We start from the raw sequence: 5,000 nt of genomic DNA on the forward strand, positions 1-5,000 counted from the left end.
ACCCTTATTTACCAATTCATTAAGATCTATCGATGCAGGACTGGGGAGAGGGAATGACAACATAAATCAGAGCCGGGGACATAATGACCCTAATCAGCCCCAAATAACTGGAAACGTCACTATGAGCTATGTCTCTATGGCCGCGCAGCTGTGTGGCACTGCGGCTGGATCGGTTCCTCTCGCTATTTCCAGTCTCTCACCGCTGTTAACGACACTGAACTTACATGCACATCTCACATACAAGTCCCTTTTTAATCTTTCCCTCACCTTCATGCAAAAAAATACAGCTGGTGTCACGGTAGATAATTGTGCTAGAACAAAGCAGTGCTGAAGTGAAGTATGTATTTGAGTCTGGTAAATAGTCCAGGAAAATGGATAAATAGGTCTTTGAGCAGGTGAGATGGAACAAGTTCGAGGAAGACAGTGCAATAGAGAAAGAGAGAGAGAGAGAGAGAGAGAGAGAGAGAGAGAGAGAGAGAGAGAGAGAGAGAGAGAGAGAGAGAGCACTTGCCTCTGAACTGTTCTACTGCCAAAGATGATTGGAGCAGACAATGGGGCCTCCCCCTTTTATAGGTCAATTACTGATGATTAGGTGGGCTGAGTTAATTAAAGAAATTACCCAAAATGAAAACGGGGACTGCTTGATTAGATAGTGTCACTGTCTGTTCACCTACTTTCAGAGCCTTGTTCTCCTAGAGGGAGGTACTTGCTGGGTAAAATTTTAATTATATGGGAAGAACTAAAGAATGGAGCCCAGTGATGTTTGAGACAGTCTTCATTCTGCACATGCACAATGTTTTAGCGTACATGTTGTGGATATGCCTTTAATTCATGATATGCAACCCTCTCCATACAAAGTTGATGATTAAGAGTAATTTGCATTTTAGTGTTACTGATGACTTCTCTTCTATCAGCACAAGTAGAAGAAATCACTGCTCTTTTAGATTACACGTATTTCACACAGGCATTTTCTCACATGCACAAGGATTGAGTCAATTCTCCCTCTTTTCTCCTATTTTTATATTCCTTTTTTTATTATAGTCTCCTCGCCTTTCTTGTCTGAATGTAAATAGAATAGAATTAACCTCCTGTGCAAAATGGCTCATGTGACATAAAGCTTGAAATGATGAATTAATTTTTTTTCATGCCTTTTTTCAACACAAATCTTGTACTACAGATAACATTTGATCCTGTTGCTTTGCATAGCGTTAATTCGAAAAAGCAGCCGATTGTTCCGTCACTCCTTTCATTTTGAAACTTGTGATTTTTTGTAAATATGATTTTCTTTCTTTCGCTCTTTCTAAAGCAATCTCATCTATTGTGAATCACTTTGAAATCCCATCTGAGAGGAGTGCCATACTATTACTCAGGTTTATATGGGAGTTGTTAACTCTCTGTATGGTGGCCCTTTAAAGCCAAAAAAGGGCGTCTGGCACAGATTGTTAATCTTCACACGACTTAGAAGGTTGAAAGTGCCTGTATTTATTCTTGTGTCTTAAGCCTGTTTTTATAGGCTTGCTGTTTAGCAGTCCTTTCCTCCTCATTGTTGCTGTCTGTTCAGATGCACAAAATCCTATAAATTCAGGTCCAAATCACAATTAAATAAAAATAACTGCTATCATATTTTTGCCAGTGTGTACAAATGGTCCAAATGTTAGAAATGGTCCAAAGTTGGCATTTTTGATTTATTAAGCAATCCTAACTATTAAATATTTGAGCATACTGGCTGGTGTAATTCTCTATTTTGCATGCATTGTAACTTATGGCAATGATGAATTAATTTCAGTGGAGCACAGAATTTGTGATTATTTTAAATGGTACCCATATCTTAACTGGATCTGGGCAGGAGGAGCTAGCAGACTGTGAAATGTAATTTTTGCTGTTTTTTTCTGCAATTTTGGAATTCCAGGCACCTGAGCAATGCACTGATAATGAATACACTTCTTGGATCACAGAGTCTGCCTTCCTGATGCTTTTCTGAAAGAATCATCATCAGGCTCTGTTTCCTCTGCAAGTCTCTGCATTTTTCTAGGGCAGTTTATCCAAGGACGGAAACAAGTAGCCAAGGAAACAAGTCTGTTGTAATAGTGTTAATTTAAATTATTTTATTTTTTTGGTCTGTAAATCCCTCTTACAAGAACGATACTGAGCTAAAATCAGTGTCTTTACAGGCACATTACTGAATTAGTGTGTGTGTGTGTGTGTGTGTGTGTGTGTGTGTGTGTGTGTGTGTGTGTGTGTGTGTGTGTGTGTGTGTGTGTGTGTCTGAGAAACATCTGGGCTGTAAGTGGCTTTCTCACCCTCCCACACTTTTCGTCTGCTTAGATCCCCCAAAATCTTAGCCGTAGACCTGAATGCGTTGGCAGGATTCTGGGATTTTTCACCTTGTGGAAAAGATAGAATTGTACATTGTATTAGTGGAGAGCAAACATTTACACAGAGAGGAACTGTGAGTGTGGTAGTGTTACAGCATTAAAAAAAAACCATACAGACAAAAAGACACAGGGCAAATAATATTTCTTTATATCAGAGCTGTGAGCTGGAGCTATCGGTTTGTATCATGGTCAGAATTTTTCCATGATCTTTGGATATGCACTTTTTGTATGAGAAATGTGGAATTTGCTTAAAAACACAGCAAAGTTGCAGCGAATGTCCCGCTTCTGATTTCAGAGAATTCTGTTATAAATCACAGATATTTAAAAAATAAATAAATAAACGTACATTAGGATGGAGCCAGAAAGCCTGGCACCCCTTCCTACAGTACTAAACAGGAGCTGTAAATATTGTTCCGGTGGGGCTAACCTTCTGCCCCCGTGGGTTTTTAGGAAAGGACAGCCTGATACAGTGACAGACAGCCAGCCCTTAGGGCCAGTGTGTCTGTGATGAACACATCTCGCCTTTTCTTTCCCTGCTCTCTCTCTCTCTCACTCTCTCTCTCTCTCTCTCTCTCTCTCTCTCTCTCACTCTCTTTCTCTGTCTCTCTCTTCTGTCACTGTCCATCTCTCTCCGTCGGTACAGCCAAGCAGTGAGTGGTGACACTTGGCCGCTTCAGCAGCGTGCAGACTCTCGTCCCCTGCTCCGTGGCGTGGAAACGAATGCAGGCGCTCCTCTGCTTCTAATTGACATTGTAATTGGCAGATTTGAATGCTGCTGTTAGATGGCTAATTAATTTATCTCACCGCTGTCATTAAGGTTAAAGCACCATCTGATCTCCCTGAATACACTTTGCATACATCTGCATGCCTATTATTTTCAGTTACACACTTACATACAACTTTTAGATAATGCGAATTTGGAGGTAAATCTGATGTTAATGATGCCTGTGGCTTTAATGATCTCATCAGTAATCTGTGGCATTAACGAGGACCTGATCTTAAAGTATATTTTACATGCTTTGTATTAGATTAAAATGGAAAGTTCTGAATGTAAATATTCGTTTCCAAAATAGATACACTTAAAAAAATTATTTCTTAGAAAATATATATTTGATTTTTCAAGGTACATGGAATTAATGAACACTTTTGTATTTTTAACATTAAATTAACATTTTTGTATCTTGGTCTTTAGGTTATGCTTTTTTTCATTGCTGTTAAAAAACACTCCATTAGATTGTTCTTAAAATTCGAGTAAAGGCAATCAGACACTCTTTCTCTGAATATTTAAAACATGGGGCATGTAAAATTTATGCCTAATTTGAATACTTATTAGTCGCCTGATCTCTGTGGCAGCTTTGCGTTTCTTCAAGAGATTCATCAACGCCTCATCGTCATGTCTCTCTCTCTCTCTCTCTCTCTCTCTCTCTCTCTCTCTCTCTCTCTCTCTCTCTCTCTCTCTCTCTCTCTCACTGTGTGTTAATGCAGTGTGCATTTTGCCATTTGACATTGTTTGCTGCTAAGCATGTCTTGTTGGTTGTGTGTTGAGCGTGTTGTCCTCAGCTGTCCCCCTGCGTGTAACTTAAGCCGTGTGTTTTCAGCCTTGCTGCAGTTTCAGGCTTCCTACTGGACAGCTGGAACACAACTCGCTCCGATGCCTCTGGTTTTCAGTTAAAAAAAAACCTCAGCCTATAAAATGTCATTTATCCATCTGAAAAGCAGTCACGGATTAGACGGCGTCTTCTTTGTTGTGTCGAGCATTTGATTATTGCTGTTAATTTTCAGCGCTTAAGCTTGCCTTGCTACTGTATCGTCTTATTCAAAGAGCGGTCCTATTTATCCATGCGGAGCAGGTGACAAAATTGATTCGCTTAATCTATGCAAAGGAGGATGGCGACATTGTCGGAAAAAATGATGGAAAATATTGCAAAAAATATATCAAAAAATGTATCACCTTTAAACATTCTGCGGATCAGGCGTATTATTTTTGAATTCTGTCTCCATTAATATAATTAATATTGTTTATATTTTAATAAAATGAAATATGAGACAGGCAGAAATAATTTCCTGCGAGGAGGAAAATGTGTAATGGGGAAGAAAAAAAGGTGTTTTAATGACAGAGAGGTGATGAGGCTTGAGCCGCCGAGTGTGTGAATTAAGAAGGCTCTTGTGGGTATATTAGCTATGCAGAACACACCTTGAATTGCATTTGTTGGGTCAGGCCGATTCTTTTATTTATTGCAAGGATCTCCACAGATCCGGGCAGGAGTCCTCATTGCTTCTTTGAAAGTACAGAGCATTTATGCAGGGAAAATGATAAAACATTTATTACTAGAGAGGAGGTAATATGCATAATTTATGCTGTTTTTAGCACAATCATTAGTGATATTCATGATAGATTTTTTTCTTTTCTTGTCTCTGCTCCCCTCTGCTTTTCATATCTAATAGATGCCTGTGAAATTAATTTAATATCTTTGATTTATTTGTCTACGTTAAAATTGAGGCTTAAGACATCTGTAGCTCTCTGGCCACAATAATTGTGCTCTGAAGATGACAGCACTAAATGTTTCAAATGTCACAAAAAATAATTAAATAGCATGAGTTTGATTAAAAGAGAGAGAATTAAAA

General features: G+C 38.8%; 1 protein-coding gene across 8 annotated transcripts in view; it reads left to right on the top strand.

The window, feature by feature from the left end:
* foxp2 (forkhead box P2) overlaps positions 1 to 5,000 on the top strand; it is a 91,368-nt gene that overhangs the window by 32,208 nt on the left and 54,160 nt on the right. The window lies entirely within an intron of this gene.

Source organism: Tachysurus fulvidraco, chromosome 19, assembly GCF_022655615.1.
Source record: "Tachysurus fulvidraco isolate hzauxx_2018 chromosome 19, HZAU_PFXX_2.0, whole genome shotgun sequence".
Classification (NCBI taxonomy): Eukaryota; Metazoa; Chordata; class Actinopteri; order Siluriformes; family Bagridae; genus Tachysurus; species Tachysurus fulvidraco.